Source organism: Phocoena sinus, chromosome 2 (genome assembly GCF_008692025.1).
Source record: "Phocoena sinus isolate mPhoSin1 chromosome 2, mPhoSin1.pri, whole genome shotgun sequence".
In the NCBI taxonomy this organism is placed as follows: Eukaryota; Metazoa; Chordata; class Mammalia; order Artiodactyla; family Phocoenidae; genus Phocoena; species Phocoena sinus.
Genome location: NC_045764.1, coordinates 101,012,453 through 101,032,812, shown reverse-complemented (window position 1 = coordinate 101,032,812; position 20,360 = coordinate 101,012,453). Strand labels below are relative to the sequence as shown.

The 20,360-nt window shown below is 41.2% G+C and overlaps 1 protein-coding gene across 1 annotated transcript in view; it reads left to right on the top strand.

Annotated features, from left to right (window-relative positions):
* Positions 1-11,586: 11,586 nt before the first annotated feature.
* Positions 11,587-20,360, top strand: part of KATNBL1 (katanin regulatory subunit B1 like 1) — a 55,805-nt gene continuing 47,031 nt past the window's right edge. The window contains exon 1 of the mRNA XM_032623838.1: positions 11,587-11,826. The gene's annotated coding sequence lies outside the window, so the exon portion shown is untranslated. The remainder of the gene's footprint in view (positions 11,827-20,360) is intronic.

The following is a 20,360-nucleotide window of genomic DNA, read 5'->3' as shown; positions in this document are numbered from 1 at the left end:
ATAACCAATGTTGCTGTCACTGTCATTCAAATCATATATTCCTTCCCTTGTAAAGTACTCTCCTACTTGCTATAAAATTTTTTAAGCTATAACAAAGTTTCTTTGGTCGCAAGGGTACTCCAGGTCTTTTATTCCTTTGTTCTAGGAATCCTCATAGTGTTATTTGCTAAAAACGTGTTCCAGAGAACGTGAAGATGTTGAGACTGAACTGAGGAAAGGTTCCAAGGTCAGATAAGCTTGAGATATTGTATTCTGCACATACATCCCAGAGATTCTCGGTGCTACTGGTATAACATTAAAACCACAAGAAATAATTCAGTAAATAATCTCCTTTCATTTTGTTTCCCAATCTGCCTGAATAACAAGCCTTTTTTTTTTTTCTATCACATCTGTTAATGTCCAGTGGAATCAATGTTCCATAGAACACAGAGGGCAACTTGCTATATGTGTGCTAGAATTAAAGAGAAAGAAGAAGGCACTCTTTAAAGATCTGACTGATATTTTTTAAAGTTTGTTAGAATATCATTAGAAATAATAGATCCTTTATGGAAATGGAGATTCAGATTGGAATTAAACTTTTTTTTTAAGGTTTAAAAATCTATAAAAATGTGTTTTTTTAACATCTTTATTGGGGTATAATTGCTTTACAATGGTGTGTTAGTTTCTGCTTTATAACAAAGTGAATCAGTTATACATATACATATGTTCCCATATCTCTTCCCTCTTGCGTCTCCCTCCCTCCCACCCTCCCTATCCCACCCCTCCAGGCGGTCACAAAGCACCGAGCTGATAACCCTGTGCTATGCCCTGTGCTATGGGGCTGCTTCCCACTAGCCATCTACCTTACGTTTGTTAGTGTATATATGTCCATGCCTCTCTCTCTCTCTTTGTCACAGCTCACCCTTCCCCCTCCCCATATCCTCAAGTCCATTCTCCAGTAGGTCTGTGTCTTTCTTTATTCCTGTCTTACCCCTAGGTTCTTCATGACATTTTTTTTTCTTAAATTCCATATGTATGTGTTAGCATACGGTATTTGTCTTTCTCTTTCTGACTTACTTCACTCTATATGACAGACTCTAGGTCTATCCACCTCATTACAAATAGCTCAATTTTGTTTCTTTTTAAGGCTGAGTAATATTCCATTGTATATATGTGCCGCATCTTCTTCATCCATTCATCCGATGATGGGCACTTAGGTTGTTTCCATCTCCAGGCTATTGTAAATAGAGCTGCAATGAACATTTTGGTACATGACTCTTTTTGAATTTTGGTTTTCTCAGGGTATATGCCCAGTAGTGGGATTGCTGGGTCATATGGTAGTTCTATTTGTAGTTTTTTACGGAACCTCCATACTGTTCTCCATAGTGGCTGAACCAATTCACATTCCCACCAGCAGCGCAAGAGTGTTCCCTTTTCTCCACACCCTCTCCAGCATTCATTGTTTCTAGATTTTTTGATGATGGCCATTCTGACTGGTGTGAGATGATATCTCATTATAGTTTTGATTTGCATTTCTCTTGGAATTAAACTTTTGAGGATCCAAGTTTTTGCACAAAAATGTGTTTTGTAAGAAAAGTAAAGGGAAACATATAGTTTAATCCTGACTCCAAATGAACTCCTAAGAGAGGTAGGAACTCTCTTGGCCTACATTTCTTCATCTATAAAATAAGGGACTTGTACCAGATAACTTCTTAGGGTACCTTCTAGTTCTAAAATGTATTTTTTTGGAATACATATTTTGCATATTATTCTTTCATATATGGTATATTCATAGAAAGAAGACACATTAAGGAATAAACACATTAAGGAATAATGGGATTTCATATCATTTTTTAAAATTGTGCTTTCCCATACTTTTAGTAATTCTCTGCATTATGCGGGTACCACTTTTGGATTTAGAGAAATATAAATGTTATTAATTGTAATATGACATGATTCTAAACCTAGAAGTGGAATGGTTCTGTCCTGGATTCAAAGGAGACTCATCTTGGGAGCCCTCAAAAAATACTGATGCCTTGGCCACACCCACAGAGATTCTAATTCATTTGCTTAGGGTGGAGCAAGGTCATCAGTATTCTTGTATGGCTCTCCAGGTGATTCTCCTTTGCAGCAAGTACTGAGAACCACTGACATGGAGTGTTTGGTTGCTCTAAAATGACAAGGTATGAATTTACACAAAGTAATTTAAGCAATCATTAGTTTTTTTTTTTTTTTTTTTTTTTTTTATGCGTTACGCGGGCCTCTCACTGTTGTGGCCTCTCCCGTTGCGGAGGACAGGCTCCGGACGCGCAGGCCCAGCGGCCATGGCTCGCGGGCCCAGCCGCTCCGCGGCACGTGGGATCTTCCCAGACCGGGGCACGAACCCGCGTCCCCTGCATCGGCAGGCGGACTCTCAACCACTGCGCCACCAGGGAAGCCCCAATCATTAGTTTTTAAGAGCCTCCTTTTATGCCTCCCACTGGGATAAACTTGAATTAGAAAATAATAGAAATACTGAAATTGTAAAAATAAATGTTAAACTTCCTTTACTTTGTGGCTTTGAGCAAATATGATTTTAATGAAAGAAACTGAGAAGGCAAACCATGATTCCACAGGTCATATGAGTTGCCTTGTTTGACTTTTACAATTTGTGCCACCTGCGCAGTTTTGGTATTTGTTTTTGTAAATATCTTCCCCGCCCCTGCCACCCCACCCCCCAACCTCTTTAGGAGTCTGAGAAGCTGACTATTTCTAATACTTCATGCCATTCTCTTCAGAGCAGTTGCATTTGGATTGAAACTTGAACAAAGAAATTTCTGTTTCACACAACCAGATTTGCGAGAATGGATCCCTTTAAAGGAAAAAAAAGCTTTACAGCTATGTCTTAAGTTTTTGGTCTCTGCCATTTTACAATGTCCCTATAATAAATCTATTCGGCTATCCTCAGCCATCCAACCAGTTTCCCCAGTGTGCTCTAAAAGCTCCTAATCCTTTTGGCAGCTTAAATAAAATGGACTTCTGTTGCAATCTCCATTTATTTGTGTTATTTAACTCTACTATCATTATTGCCTTCTGAAAAGGAACACCTTCCTATTGCACCATTCATGATGCAGTTTATTCCATGTCAGTAATGGGGTTTTAACAAGAGGAAACGTTTTCCTCTGTTTTGTCTGTTTGCATTTTCAAACCTCTTTAGTGAAAAAAGAAAAAAAAATTTTTTTTTTTTTAGTAAGATCGTACCTTGCTAGCTCTTGGGTATCTGCACCATTTCTATGCAGATTACAGATTTTTCAATTTCTGGTTCATGGCTCTGCAGTGTCATGAAATGCTCCTGTCAGCAGTGACATGAACTAATATAGTGCTGGGAAAAGATGTTGGTTAGTAGTACCATTCTTCATTAGCAATTACCTTTTTTTAATTTCAGGAAGACTGTTGTGCAATTCACATTTTACCTGCAGTTCACAGGTTCCCATTATAGCACTTACCTCCAGCACTTGCTTAGGAAGCTGGGAGGATTGCCATTCCCACAGATCCCATTGAAAGCTAAGAATGACAACCATAGCATAAGTCATAATGATACATCACAGATAGCCTAACATGTTTCTTCAAACTTAGTTACTCGGGATTCATGCTAGTGATTAATTTCAGCTGTCTTGGAGGTGGGCTAAACTGTCTCTACACCAAGGATCTGAATGACTAATCCAGGTCCTTTGTGGCATTTTTTCTTACGTGCTAATATTAAAAAGCCTCGATTGGTTCCGTTATAAAGCATTGTTTTATAGCCTGAGTTTTTTATAAGGAGGATTGTCCTCGCAGAATTCATATGTTGAAGCCCTAACCCGCAATGTATTTGGAGATGGGCCTCTGGGGGGTAATTAGGGTTAGATGAGGTCATGAAGGTAGGGCCCTCATACTGGGATTGGTGTCCTTATAAGAAGAGACACAAGAGAACTTGCTGTGTCACTCTGCCATGTGAGGACACAATGAGAAGGTGGCTGTCTACAGCCAGAAAGAGAGGTCTCACCAGGAGCTGAATCAGGCAGCACCTTGATCTTGGACCTCCCTGTCTCCAGAACTGTGAAAAACTAAATTTCTGTTGTTAAAGCCACTCAGTCTGTGGTGTTTTGTTATGGTAGCCCAAGCAGACTAATAAAAGGATGAAGTGGGATTCAGAAGAATTGAAGGAGAACAATAAGTACCTTTTGTGTTTAGTGAAGTGCTTTTGAAAGATAGTCATCCGTTAAAACATAAAATAAATGTAGGATTGTTTAATTTGTAGAAGTTTATTACATAAGTGGAAACATATTAAACACTGTGCACTGACTTGTATTTTCACTTAATCCATCTTGGATGTCTTCCATGTCTGTCACTCAGATCTACCTCATTCTTTTTAAAGGCTACAGAGTATACATGGCATGGATGTACGATAACTTAGTTAACCAGTCCCTAATTGATGGGCATTTAGGTTGTTCCCGTTTGTCACTGTTACAAAAAAAGTGTTACTATGAACATCCCTGGGTAATTTGTCAACACAGTTCTGTAGGAGAGTCATACAATTAAGGTTGCTTACCACAGAGGTTATACAGTTACAATATTAATAAATTAAAATAGGCCCTCCAAAATGTGCTAATTTACACTTTTAAGAGGTTGTGGACTAAATTATTTTTAGTCTTATAGTGAGTTATATAGTGTCCCCCCAAAATTCACATCCACCTGGAACCTCAGGATGTGACCTTAATTGGAAATAGGAACTTTGCAGGTGTAGTTAGTTTAGATGAGGTCATATTGGATTAGGGTGGGTTCTAAATGCAATAACTGATATGCTTATCAGAGGAGAGGGCACACAGATAGATACATGGGGTAAAAGTCCATGTGACAATGGAGGCATATTGGAGTACTGCAGCTACAAGATGACGATTGCCAGAGCCACCAGAAGCTAGGAAGAGGCAAGGAAAGAAAGATTCTTGCCTAGAATGTGCAGAAAGATCATGGCCCTGCCAACACCTTGGTTTTGGTTTTCCAGCCTCTAGAACTGTGAGAGACTGTATTTCTGTTGTTTTAAGCCACCCAGTTTCTGGTACTTTGTTACTATGGTCCTAGGAAACTAATACAAGTTTCCTTCTGAAAGAGGAAATCATTCAAATGAATTAGGCTAACCAGGGTTAGCTTAAGTGGGAAATAATAGCAAATACTAAAATAATATTGCCAAGGCTGCCAAATCAAATCCTAAACTTTAAAACATTTGCACAATTTTAATTTCCTAATTGCTGTAAATTAGTAAAGTGATTTAAAATTTTTATTTTATTTATTTTTGGCTGCATTGGGTCTTCATTGCTGCATGCGGGCTTTTCTCTAGATGCAGCTAGTGGTGGCTACTCTTCGTTGTGGTGCGCGGGCTTCTTGCTGTGGCTTCTCGTTGCAGAGCATGGGCTTTAGGTGCACGGGCTTCGGTAGTTGTGGCACACGGGTTCAGTAGTTGTGGCTCATGGGCTCTAGAGTGCAGGCTTAGTAGTTGTGGCGCATGGGCTTAGTTGCTCCGCGCGCGGCATGTGGGATCTTCCCCGACCAGGGCTGGAACCCGTATCCCCTGCATTGGCAGGTGGATTCTTAACCACTGCGCCACCAGGGAAGCCCAGTAAAGTGATTTTTAAAAATTATTTTAATTAAAAAAGACATTTATTAGATAAAATGAAAAAATACAAATAAGTAAAAAAGAGAATTAACGAATCCTACCATGCAAAAAAGTGATAACAGTAATAATTTTCATGGACATTTTGATTTAGACTCTCCCAGATTTTTTGATTTATATTTTGACTTATTTAACATATGTTTTATAACATGCTCTTCCATGAAGGGCCATATTTTTATTTTTGTAAAAGGCAAAGGAAAAAGTCCAGCTGAATCTTTCAGTTTTCAAAAAAACTCTGATACTTCTGCCAGATGTTCAGTTTCTGTTGCTTTCATCCAGCTCTGGCCACAATCATGAGGCACCACCACGATGCCACTCACCAATTTCCGCAGTCCTCCCCAACCAGCCTACAACTGGAGCCACACCTCATTTCCCAGGACTGGAACTAGTCCTGCTACCCTTTGTAGATCAGATTATTTCTGTAGAATATGTGTGCTCTCGCCTTTAAAGGATTCAGAGTTTAGGTAAGTTTGGGCAGCACTGCTCTATCTTTCTATTTGTATTTATTTATTTATTTACTTACCTACCTACCTCACCATGCAGCTTGTGGGATCTTAGTTCCCCCCACCAGGGGTTGAACCCGAGCACTCGGCAGTGAAAGCGTGGAGTCCTAACCACTGGACCACCAGGGAATTCCCTTTCTTTTAGAGATTCACAATTAATGTTAGTATTTTAAAGACTCAGAAATGCTACAGTAAAGAAATATTTGTTTTATCCATCAGTTACTGAACTTCTTTGGCCAAGGAAGCCTTTTTTTCTTCTCCCTTTTCCCCTCTCTTTTCAGTGTATCAACATCTTGCAGAACGGGTGTTCTGAAGAGCACAGCTAATTTTGGATAGCCAGTTTAGGGTCAGACTCAATTTTGTTACTGCCAGAGTAGTTTGACCGTGTGTCCGGCTCCAAGAAATGGACTTCAGTCTTATTGATCTTCCTGTAGCTCCAGTCTCTTGAGGCTATAGACCTCCTTTGCCCTTTCAAGCCCCCTTCCCAAGGACATTATCCTGCTTCTGATGCTTGTTGTCCTGCCCATTTCATTTCCTTCCTGCCTGCACCCTGCCCTTGAACTCCTCTCCGCTATGCCTGTTTGTTATGAGGGCCCCGGAGTATCAAACCCTCAAGCAACTGCATGACTGGACTTGTTTTGTGAAAGGTCATAACTTACAGATACCCTATACTGATTACCAGGCTGTCGGCACCACAGCGAGTCTGTCTCCGCAGCATTGGCCCCCCTCCTGGAACTGGTCTAGTTCCAAGACTGCTTTTCCAAGGCAGCAGTCAACCAAATTGTGTTCTTCTCTATCTTAGAAAAATCACTGGACAGGTAAAGTTGGGGGTGGGGAATATTTTGCAGAGAGACAGCCACAATCAGTGTGCTATATACTATTAGAGTGTTTTACATAGGTTACCCTGTTTCCCAACATCCCCTAAGAGAAGAGTTATCCTCCCTCTGCAGTTAAGGTAAAGATGGTGTAGAAGGTCCCAAAGGCAGTGATCAAGGCTTCTGATAGAGATGAGCCTTGCTCCAAAGCTAGTGTTCTTTCCGCTCTAACATGCTGCCCCCTACCATCTTCCAGGTGACAGTGTATGTAATTGCAGGAAATCTACTTGGGGAAGGAGGGAAATGGTCTCTTTGGCTTCACATTTGAAAATCTATAACAAATACCATCACCCGCTTTCCAGCTGTCGAAGTGCCACAGAGTTGCATCCAAAACAAACTGTTTTTAACAGGAGGATCCCCTACCATTCAACAGTCCCCCCCCCAGCCCCCCACCTTCCACCTGCCAAACAAAATCTAGGAAGCTGCTGCTGCTTCTGCCACCAAGGCATCTGTACCGTGGTTGTATTTGAAACGACCATGAATCTTGCAAACGGGGAGTGAGCTTTGCTCCTTTCCACTGCTATCGCCTTATCTGAAACTTTCCCTACTGCCATCCTTTCCTTCCACAGTCTGCACAGGAAGGTGGGGAAGGGAGGAGCAGAATAAAAGGGATTGACTTCTCACTTTGACTGCCAAAGTCAGCTGGAATTCTCCAAGGGCTCTGAGGCTGAGCAGTAGATGTAGTTAGCTATGGAATGGATGAGCTATTGTGTTTTACGTCTCTTCACGCTCAGTCCTCTACCAGGCCTGGCATCAGTCTGAGGGGATGAGAATGGCATCACCACAGTAAATGCTCTGGCTTCCTGAACCTCTGGCCCAAAGGACAACATTTTCATACCTAAGGCTCATGGGCTCCCTCCCTCCCACTAGTCATCTTGCATCCTGATGATAGATTAATCCTCCTAAAGTACTGATTTAATTCTCATTTCCCCGCTCAATGCCTATGCCTTGTTGTTTTGTGTCTTAAAGTTTCAACTGCCATTTATATTATTATGTGCACTTATAGTGATTGGCATTTCAATTAATATTACATGGATTGATCTATGTAATATATTTATCATAAAAATGCAGTTTACAAAGTTGTAAGGATATGATCTCATTTCTTAAATGTAGGTACATTTGCATAGTAAAATATCTGAAAAAACATATGTTCGAATGGAGACAGTGCTTGTCTCTGAGTAATAGACTTTTAATGGTTTCTAGTAGTTTTTTTCCTTCCCAAACACATTTGCCTGATTATTCCAGATCTTCACAACTGTCAGGTGACAGTCTTTCCTCCTGCTACTCCCCAGAGCTCTCCCCACCCCATTCAAACCGCGATAGACGGCGGTCCTGGAATTTATTTTGTACTTCCCCTGTCTGTCTGGAACACCCTGCCTGTCAAAATCCTGTCCAGCTTGTCAGGCCCGACTGCAGCCTTCCTGCATGATCCCTTCCCTGACTCTCCACTCAGAAGCGTACATACAACTTTGCATGTAAGTTCTTTTCTCACATGGGTGTTTATAGTCAGGGTTATTCTACACACCATCTCTGATGTCCATACCCCTGTGAGAGGGGGAGTGTAGGGCAGAAAGGCTAATTCAGCTGCCTGTTCACTCAGATGGAGGGAATATCTAAGGCAGTCAGAAGGAAGCAATGAGGGAATGGCTAGAGGGGTGCACTCCCTTGGAGACTGTCCACTGTGAGGGCTGGCGGGGAACCACCTTTCTGTGAAGGGCTGGTGGTGCAGGGACAATAAAAATATGTATGGAATGCACTCTTTTTTAATCCCTTAACAACAACAACAAAAATTTGATTGCGCTCCAAGGGGAAAAAAAATTCAACTTTATTGACTGAAAAATATCAGTGAAGACAACTGACCTGCATTTCATCACTAAAATGGTATATATTTCAAAAATAGCAATATGAAGGCAAATTTCTTTATTTTCACCTTAAGTTATGTTGACATTTGGCAGTCTCATGAGAACGATGGGCCAGAGATATGTAAACCCCAGAACTAGAGTCTGAAGATGAACCTGCCTGAGACTCTTGCCCTAAGAAGCTCTAGAAATGAGAACATCAAGGTTCTCCTCTGGCCTTCAGACAACCTGGGACCTTGTTTGAGCTGAGATCCTTCTATGTTAACACAGCAGATTCCCTGAGTCCTAGGACTCTGTTACTTGTCTTACCTCATCACCCAGCCTTCCTTGAGGGTAAGAACTGTTCCTTAGACTCTTCACCCTCTTCTGGTGAGGGCCCAGCACAGTGCCTTTTGTATAGTGGGTCATCGAGAAATTCCTGTTTGTGACAATGGTGATGAAGAAATAGTTGGAGAGATAGTGACTTCACCCATGTGTGTTGAATTTTATTTTCTTAAAAACAGCACACCCACTTAGTGGAAGTTATACTCCGGGAGTGTTCTACGCTGCACACCACTGGAACCCAGGGCTTCTGCTCCCTTCACTCACTCACCCTGCTGGACTCTCTCAACAGTCCCCTCTGTTGACAGGTATGGCCCCACACAGCGGCATGTGCCTGCTTGTGCTTGGTACAATCTGAGAAGCTCGCAAAGGCATTGCTTATGCAAAACATATCCTAAAAATATTTCTCCTGGGCTTCCCTGGTGGCACAGTGGTTGAGAGTCCGCCTGCCGATGCAGGGGACAGGGGTTCGTGCCCCAGTCCGGGAAGATCCCACATGCCGCGGAGCGGCTGGGCCCGTGAGCCATGGCCGCTGAGCCTGTGCGTCCGGAGCCTGTGCTCCGCAACGGGAGAGGCCACAACAGTGAGAGGCCCGCATACCGCAAAAAAAAAAAAAAAAAAAAAATTTCTCCCATCAATCTAAAGTAGTGCCTGAAATTTTCACCATTACTTAATTTTTTTGTATTAAGTAAGTAAGGACCTTGTTACTAGAGGGGAAAAATACATTGTTATTATTACCTAATGATATTTTAGCTCTGATTAGTTTATCTGCCAGGCCTCCCATTGCTCTGAACTCCCACAGCCTCTAGGATATACCTTTTATCATTGCATTCACCACAATGTATTGGAATGATCTCTTTCCCTGTTTGTCCAAGCCACTGTGAGCTTCCCCAGGCCATCTCCTGGTACAATGTCAGCCTGACACATGATGGGCCCGCAAAAATATCGTTAAACCCAACTTAGGTAGCCCTGGGGAGTTCTGAACAGAGTGCCTAAAGCAGTGAGTCCAGGGATGTGGAGTCTTGCAGTGAGCAACTGTTACACCAAATGCACTACTTGATAGGCTTCTGCAAGGGATGAGAGGCCCACCAGAGACAAACTTGCTCCTGTCACAATTTGGTTAACGTTGACCAGTAGCTTACCTGTGAAGATGGGTAGACTCTGTCTCCACTAAGATGAAGAGAATTACCCTCAGTAATTAAAAGCATGTCAGGGACAGATCCAACCCTAACCTCATCCTCTAGTGTTCACCATCCCAAAGAAACTGAGCCTGCTTCCTGGGCATGCATATTTCTTGTGGTTTTTTTTTTTTTTTTTTGCGGTACGCGGGCCTCTCACCGTTGTGGCCTCTCCTGTTGCGGAGCGCAGGCTCCAGACGCGCAGGCTCAGCAGCCATGGCTCACGGGCCTAGCCGCTCCGCGGCATGTGGGATCTTCCCAGACTGGGGCTCGAACCCGTGTCCCCTGCATTGGCAGGCGGACTCCCAACCACTGCGCCACCAGGGAAGCCCTCTTGTGTTCTTAACAGTCCAGAACAGAGTCTGGCAAATATCAGGAACTAACAAATAAGAGCTAACAATTATATAGTGCTTACCATGTGCCAGATACATTCCTCTAAGAATTTTATATGTGTTAACTCATGTAATCCTCATAACGATGAGGCAGATACCATTAACATCCCCATTTTACACATGGGGAAACCAAAGCTCACAGGAGTTTATATGACTTCCCCGAGGTCGCAGAGCTCCAGTCTACCCTTTTAAATATTTTGCCTTAGTGCACTTAAATAGGAGTGAATGAATAAGTCTCTCCCTGCACCATATTTTTTTTAAATAAATAAATTTATTTATTTATTTATTTGGCTGTGTTGGGTCTTCGTTGCAGCCCAGGGCTCTTCTCTCTAGTTGCAGTGCCCGGGCTTCTCATTGCGGTGGCTTCTCTTGTTGCGGAGCACGGGCTCTAGGTGAGTGGGCTTCAGTAGTTGTGGCACACAGGCTCAGTAGTTGTGGCTCGCGGGCTCTAGAGCGCAGGCTCAGTAGTTATGGTGCATGGGTTTAGTTGCTCCACGGCATGTGGGATCTTCCTAGACCAGGGGTCAAACCCGTGTCCCCTGCCTTGGCAGGCAGATTCCTAACCACTGCGCCACCAGGGAAGTCCCATCCCTGCACCATATTTTTATAGCAGATTATAGCAGATAGCACCTCCTGGTGCAACACTTAAAGCACGGTTTCACTCACTAGACTGTGACTAGCGCAGGGTCATTCTTTGACTCTTATCCACCCTCGGTTCCCCGAGCGGTATTACTTGCCCCAGCGTAGCAGGACTACCATACGTACCTGTGTCCGCCAGGGGGCACTGTGTCCGCACCACCTCTTCCTCCCGCTCCCTGCGCCCCTGCGCAACCTGAGAGGGGCGGAGGCAGTGTTGGGCGGAGCCTCCGAGACGCCCTAGTAGGAGCTATCCCGGCGGGCCGCGCGTGCGGCCGCGTTTGAATGGCTCAGAGTGGGCTCGTCCGGGGACCTGAGGGATAGTCTGGGCTGCCGGGGCGCAGTCGGTCAGCGCCTGGGCTAGACGGAGGCGCCGCGGTACCATGAGGCGCCGGTAAGTGACAACCGGGCCTGCGCCATCCTCGCGCCGGCGGTTGCCCTCCGGGGGCCAGGCTTCTCCTCGGGCCTGACCGCGCCCTGGGCCCACCTGCAGGCCCCGCGGCGGCCTCTTCTCGGCCCGGCCGGCGCAGGGCTGCAGGGGTCAGGGGTCGGGAGTCGGGGCGGCGGGGCCGCGGTCTCGCATGGAGCTCCCTACCCGGCCGCGGCGAGGAGGGTCAGGGCGGCGGGCGCAGGAGCCCGCCCGGGTGGGCGCGAGGGGTCCGGGCCCGGAGAGGCGGGGACGGAACCTGCTGTCATTTATTTGCGGATGGAGCCGACTTGTGCATCCCAGTGAGCGGGGAAGGACGCCGGCGTCTGAGGCGCTGTTTGAGGACAGGTTTTCCCGAGAGCCGCCTAGGCCCGGCTGTGGTATTTCCTTATTTTCTGTCGGGTCCTTGCTTCCCTGACACATAACCTTTTGTTCAGCAGGACAAAAACTTGACATAACTGCATAAGAATTGCTGATTGCAACTTTAAAAACCTCATTGTATTTTCTGAAAAGTTGTTCTGTAACAGTACCTAGGCTTTTACCAAGGTCTTAAATGGGCTTAAATATGGAGAAAACAAAGAGTTGATTTGTTTCCTTGTGGCTTGTAAAATTCCTTGAAAACAGAGGTTTCTATGTCAGTTTCTTTGAGATTAAAAAAAAAAAAAGAGACTAACAGAATTTAGGTCTGTAATAATCACCAGTTTAGCACTGGCAAAGATTATGAGAAATTAGTCCACCTAATCGCTTAAATTTGTGTAGTTTGTCTTGTTGTGTTGTTTTTTAAACCAGCTTCAGACTTGAATCAGAACTTTATACGTTGAGGCTTTTACTTGGCTAATAACTAGCGCTGTAATCATAACATTGGTTAATATTTATTTTGTGCTTTCTATATGCCAAGCACTCTTTTGAGAGCTTTGCTTTGGGACAGATACTATTATTATCCCCATTTTGACAAAGAGGAAACTGAGGCACAGAGACGTTAAGTAACTTGTACACGGTTACACAGCTAGTATAATTGGGACCCAAGCAGGCTGGCTCCATGCTTTTAGCTATGCTGCTCTACTGCCTCATTTATATGTTGCTCTTTTTAGTTTACAAAGCAGTTTAATTTTATTTACTTCTCTCAACTGGGGAGATAATATACGTGTGAGGTGCGTTCGTGTACATGCACACAGTACTAAATCGAGTTCTCTGCTCTTGTGGACGTAACTTTTGTGCATCGAGCAGCAAAATCCATTGGCTATATTAAGATAAATAGAATTTATAAAGTTCATGTTTGTATTGTAGGTTATAGTTTTAATCCCTTTGTGTCATTTCCTAAAAGTGTAGAGAACAGTTTGAAACCTATGTAATTCCTTAAAATATACCATTATATATTAATGATTCTTTCTGAAAACTTACTGAGTGGTTACTCTGTACTTGGAATGATTAACTTAACTAATAACTCCATGACAAGAAATAGGATTCAAAAGCAATTAAGAAATCAGTTTACACTTATTTACAGCCGAGCATTTAAATTTTTAATTTCATTCATCAGTTATCAAGCAATGTTAGGCCCAATTGGTTATACAAAAGAAATGTGCCAGGGCAACAAATCTGAGGAAAGTTAGTTTAGTTTGGGATATAAAATTAACAACGATCACCACCACCAAAAAAAAAAAAAAAAAAAAAGAAAGATATATGAGATATTCTTTATTAGTGCAGTGGGTGTATGATGAACTGAACTGAGTAATCAGTAATGCTTCTGCAAAGAACCCAAACTGAAGCATGGATGTAGGGCATTGAATAGAAGTGTGAATGGGGAATTTTAGTGAGGAAACAGTGTGTTCAAAGACTTGAAATTGGGAATGAAAATGATTTTTCTAGGGAACAGTAAGTCTGGTCTATTTGGAAAGTTCCTGTTGAGAAAAATAAGATTATGGCAGACTATGAGGAATGTTATATAAGACATATGTCAAAGAAGTTTAGGTTTGACATATATATAAAAAGAGATATGATTTTAGAAGTTTAAAAACTTTTAAATCGGTGATTCTCAGCTGCTGGCAGTTTTGCCTCTCAGGGGACATTTGGCAGTGTCACGCCTTGGGGGGTGGGGTGCTATTGGCATCTAGTGGATAGAGGCCAGGAATGCTGCTAAACATCCTGCAATGGGTCAGCCCCTCCATGAGAAATAATTACCCCAAATGTCAGTGGTGATGAGGTTGAGAAATCCTCTTTTAAGTTGTTTGCTTATATGGCCAGCTTCTGTTTCCATGTGCTGTAGACAAATATGAATGATGAATTTTCAGAGCATGAGTACAAGCAATATTAAAGTTAAGGAGAAGCTGCCTCAGAGACCTCAAGAAGGCAGCTATTGTTGGAGTCCTGGGGGAAAGAAGCTATAAGGAATTAGGATAGGAGCACTGAGAGTGAACAAGTAGTGGTAAAAATGAGACAACTATTTAAATAATATATTTTCCAAGTTTGAAAATAATGCATGTTCATTGTAGGAAATTTAGGAAATGTAGAGAAAGTGTAAAAAGAGCAAAAGCCGCTTATAAAATCCCCCAAGCAAGAAAGAACAACTGTTAACATTTTCATGTGGTGTTTCCTTTCAAATCTTTTTCTTTGTTGATACCTATTTTCCTTCATAAGACTAGGATTATACATTTTTCTCCTTGTGGCTTTGGTTTATTTTTGTTTTTTGACTCAGCATATCATGAGTATTTCCCATTCTTAGAAAAATGTTCTTTTTAATGGTCAGTCTTCTTTGTTTTTTGTGTGTGTTCTTTTCAAGTTGGGGATTTTGCTTTGTATTCAAAAGACACATTTTGAAGGAAGAAATATTAGAACATGATGACTGATTAACTGTAGGAAACAATAGGGGTAAAAGTGTATGGTATCTCCAAGGTTTTAAATCTAGGAAGCTAAAACAATGGTGCAGCTATTGAAATAAATTGGGATTCTCATAATACTTTTCATCTTAGGTATGGAAACTGCTGTTTACAGAGATACATAATGAGATTTTAATGAGGATCCGTGATGCCTATCAGCTTACATTTTTCCTAAAACCTCTATAATAATCTTCCTTTTCTTTTCTTTCTTTTTTTTTTTTAACTTTTTGTTTTTTGTACTAAGCTTATTTTTCAGTTCTTTCTTTGCAAGTCTTCCCCTTCTTGGAAAGGTTTTTTGAAATATGTTTTCTATTAGGATACTAAGTAAGGCTCAAGTTTGTTGGTCATGAATCTTTACTTTGAAAGATTAAATGACTAGTTCGAGTTTTTAAAATGTATAGATTGCTAAAGTTTATAAGCAAGAGGTGAGTATAACTCTTCCAGAGGAGGAGGAATTATCTTTAAAAATGCTTGCCCACTATGGGATGCATCATTACATCACATCAGTCTATATTACATTGCTATTTTATCAATCATTATACTTGTTGATCTCTATCAGTTAATTTGGTGCTTTGTGGAAAATGTATTTAGGAAAGTAAATTTAAAAAAACCTTAAAGCTAATACAAATGGTACTTTTACTGGGACTATACGCTTTTCAAATTGGATAGGATATAATTTGACTTTTTTTTTCTACTGACTGTTTTAGTACTTCATGTTCATCCCCCACCCCCGGTATCTTCTCACTAATAGCTAATATCCATTAACTTTGGAGAAGTTTTGTAATTTCTTTGTTCTTGGGACATGATGAGGGTAGAGATGGAAGGAAAGGGTCTTCTGAAAGTTCCCCCCAATTTGCCTCCCCTATAATCACCTGTCTCTCCTTCAGTTTTACACACTGCCTAAAATTCCTGAACAAGTCACTCAGGAACCTACCACCTATGTATGAATCATGAATACCCATTCTGGCATCTCTTCTAACTAGTGTAATCTTAAAACAGGCAGCCTGGTTATATGGGAAAGGCTGTAACACTGGAAGTTACAGTTCTAAGCCTGGTTCTCCTATTAGTGGCTGAGTGTTCTTGGGCAAATGCCTTAATCTTATCTGTAAATTGAAATTATCTCCAAGATCCTTTCCAAATCTTAAGAGTCTGTGAATCTGTGAAGTATTTGCTTTTGTGATTACCATGGGGAGACTATTAGTCTTTTACATTGCAGCATGAATTAATCATAGATCATAAATGATTTCTTCCAAAGGCATTTGTAAAAGCTACTCCCATATCATAAGACTGGGGGAGGAATTTTAGAATGGAATTTAAATGGCACTAGAATACAAGCTCCAGGAAGGCAGGGAACTTTGTTTTGTTCACTTCTGTTTTCCCAGTGCCTAGAGTGGTAATTAGTATATAACATGTGTTAATATTTGTTGAATGAGTGAAGGAATGGGTTGTTTTTGAGGAAAGACAAGCTTGTTGGAGTACTGTACAGATCCTCTGAGCACCTTGAAAGAACTCAGAATACAAATCAACCAGATTACAACCCAATCATTCCTACAATATAAAAATACCTCCTAGTTGTTGTAAAGCATCCATTGTTCACTTGGCTGCTTTCAGAACTATTAAGTAATGATTGCCCTGACTGCCCTTCATGCTCACAGAGTGCAGTTTTGTCCATCACCAGATCTTACTTTAGTGCCAGCCTGATTTTTCAATGTGCCTTTTACTCTTATTTGCAAAAATCTATGCTCTGCCTATTCCCTATACCACTTAATATTATCATTAATAGTATGTTTAGTGTTATCACAAAAATAAATCATATATATCGATTAAAAATTGGTCTTTCATCTATGGAGGATTCATGGCACAGCAGTTAGAAACTAGTACTCTTAGCCTTCCTATTCCAGTTATCCTAATTCTACAACTGCCATATAAAATAATCTTCAGGAATATTTTTAATCATATGATATACAAAGCTTCTAAGTAAGCCTGTTTTGTCTACAAACTAAAGTCCAAGATTCCGGACCCGGCATTCAGTGATTCTGCATTTTAGCCAGTCTACCTTTTTAGTCTATCCTAGTCTTTCCGCTGCAGTGACCTGGACTGTAACTATTTTTTTTTTTTTTTTTGCTGTGCCATGCGGCTTGCAGGATCTTAGTTCCTCAGGGGGGAATCTGGGCCCTTGGCAGTGAAAGCCCAGAGTCCTAACCACTGGACCACCAGGGAATTCCCTGGACTCTAACTATTTAATTATTGAATAGTTGTTGTAGATAATAATGAAACAAAAAACACAATTATTCTTACCTAGAAAGTATGTTTTCAGATAAGGAGAGGCTGACAGACTATTTCTCAAGAAGCCTTGTATTGGCTGGCATTGATTATTTGGCTGAATTATTAATTTACTGAAAAATAACATCAAGGAACAAGAATCCTTAAAACTCTACATAAACAATTTTTTCTCTCCTTGTTGGCAGACGTATCTGGAAATTAAGTATATGTATAGTATATATATTTAGTGGTATTAATTGACTACTTAGTGAGACTGACTATATAATTCTGTGCCCACAGCATTGTTTGGATGGTTTATCAGTCTGGATGGGCTCGGTTATTTTGCAGTAACAAATAACCACCATATCTCAGTGGCTTAAAATAACAAAGGATTATTTCTTCTCAATTCATATTACATGTGAGTTGTCTGGGGGCTCTACTGTGTGTTGTCCTTGCTCAGGAGTACTGAGCAAGTCATATGACCATGCCTAACTTCAAGATGATGGGCAGGTATAAACCTATCATGTATCTGAAAGGAGAACTGGAATATCATGGCACAGTTTTAACATTCACCACAGTTGGGGCACCCATTGACTTTTTTTTTTTTTTTTAAGTTAGAGAGGAAAGGTTGCTTTATTCAGGAGGCCGGCAGCCTGGCGAGAAGGTGGACTCATGTCCAAAAACCAACTCCCCCTTTGACATTTTTGAATGTATTATTACTCTTCTCTCCTGTCTGACTGTTATCTTTCATGGTTGACATAATCTTTCTTTAGATATGTTCCTTCATTTATCAGCTCTTCCTTAAGTATCCCCTATATGTCAGGTACTATCCTAGATACAATGAATGTGGTTCCTGGTCTCATGGAGTTCACAGTCTAGTGGGAGGACATGGACAATAAGCAAATAAGCAAGTTAATTTCAGACAGTGATAAGTGCTATGGAGGGGAAAAATAAGGTACTGCTATAGAGAATGGTTGGTGGTGAGGGTAGGGTTATCCTTGATTGGGTGGTCAGGGAAATCTTCTGGGGTGGGTGACATTTGAGCTGGGAAGCAGCATCCCTGAGGGTATATGGGAGAAATATTTTAAGCAGAAGGAATGCCACAAAATGGAAATGAGCTCAACATGTTTAAAGACAGAAGACCAGTATGGCTGGAGCATTTAGGAGAAACTGATGCTATAGTCCAAGGGAGAGATGATGGTAGTTTGCTCTAGGATGGTGGTAATATATTCCCAAACTATATTCTAGTTTGGGAATATATTATAAAGGCATAATCAATGTATTGGATATAGGGAGTTTAGGAAAAGAGAAATCGGGGATGAATCCTCTGTTTTGGACTTGAGCAACTGGGAAGATGATGGTTCCATTTACTGAGTTAGGAACAGTTAGGAGGAGCAGCTTTGAGAGGGTGGATATTAAGGGTTCTATTTTCAATATATTAAGTTCAAGAATGATGACTCTTCGACACCCGAGTGGAACTGACTTGTAGGAAGTTGGAGATACAACTCTAGAGTTTAGAGGAAACATTGAGACAAATGATTTTTTTTTTTTAACGAGGCTAATATGTTAAATTTGGTTACAGTTAAGTCTTAGACCTGGAAGTCATTATATCTCCTTAAAGCAGTATGCAGTTCCTCTGGAGAAGGGAGTATTCCCTAAGAGAAGGGAGCGTTTTCAAACTTCAGTATGGTCTGATTTCAGCCCAGGATAATGGTGGTAACAAACCTTGTAACTGATGGGATGTACAATAATCCTCACAAGCATTCTAGTGTAAGAAGCATTAAGAACCATTGCTATAAAAGGATGCTAGCATCATCTTCTGTTGATTTCTTCATTTGATTCTCAAAGGACAATCTACCCTAATATTTAGGGTCTTAGGGTATACTTCACTCTACTGATTTCAAAATTAGGAACATGAGGCTTCCCTAGTGGCGTAGTGGTTGAGAGTCCGCCTGCTGATGCAGGGGACACGGGTTCGTGCCCCAGTCTGGGAGGATCCCACGTGCTGCGGAGCGGCTGGGCCCGTGAGCCATGGCCGCTGAGCCTGCGCATCCGGATCCTGTGCTCCACAACGGGAGAGGCCACAACAGTGAGAGGCCCATGTACTGCAAAAAAAAAAAAAAAATTAGGAACATGTATTACAGCAGACTGGTAATCCTAGTCCAAATCATGAAGATAGGTTGTTAAAATTAGTTTATATCAGCTTGTCTTTTTTGAGTGTTATGTATCTTATTGGCATATCCTTTCACATATATAGAGTCTATCTTGAAAGCATCAGGAATACCTTTAGTAGCTAAACAAGGGGTCAAAAAGGATCCTTAAGATGATGTTGTTTTATATATATGTATATATATTTACATTTCTGAGTTTAAGAAGACAATTGGAAAGGATTAGAGTGGTTTTTCCTCCCTGTGAATATTTCCAGAAAAATAATGGAATGTTGTAACAGGGAGAGTAAGAGATACTCATCAGAACATGCTAAAATAATTATCTACGTGGCTTAAGAAACCCTAAGTCTTCCCAAAGATTCAGGTGTTTATATAGTCATAAGAAAAGAAATACATAATACATTTTAATTTAGTTAAAACATAATTAGAAGTTTGGGATTAACTCCTAATATATATACACACTACTATGTATAAAATAGATAAACAGCAAGGACCTACTGTATAGCACAGGGAACTATATTCAGTATCTTATAATGACCTATAATAGAAGAGAATATATATGTGATATAACTGAATCACTTTGCTGTACACCTGAAACTAACACAACATTGTAAAATAACTATACTTCAATTTTTTTAAAACGGTTAAAAATGAAACATAATATTTGCATTTGATACAAAATTCAGAAAGTCCAAAAGGGAAATCTCCCTTCACCCCATCCCCCAGCCACAGATATCCTCTCTCTAGAAATGACTTTTCTCCCCAGTTTCTTGTGTATCCTTCCAAAGATACTCAGTGAATATATAAGCAGTCGCTCACGTACACTTTATTTTTCACTTAAGTAATAGCATACTGTTCTGTACCTTATCTCCCCGCCACCCACCAACTTTCCAGTAAAAGGCATAAAGTCACTGAAAAAATTAAGTCTGTATGTCCAAAACTATTGATAAAGGTGACGATAAACAAACACCTAGTTATCAGAATTTAGCTAACTTTGTTTTCCCATTATTAATCTCAATTCCTTAATGTAGAATACTCAGTGGACTTAATTATTACAACTGAGGAGTAGGGACTTGCCTGGTGGTGCCGTGGTTAAGAATCCGCCTGCCAGTGCAGGAGACACGGGTTCAAGCCCTGGTCCAGGAAGATCTCACATGCCGCAGAGCAACTGAGCCCGTGTGCCACAACTACTGAGCCT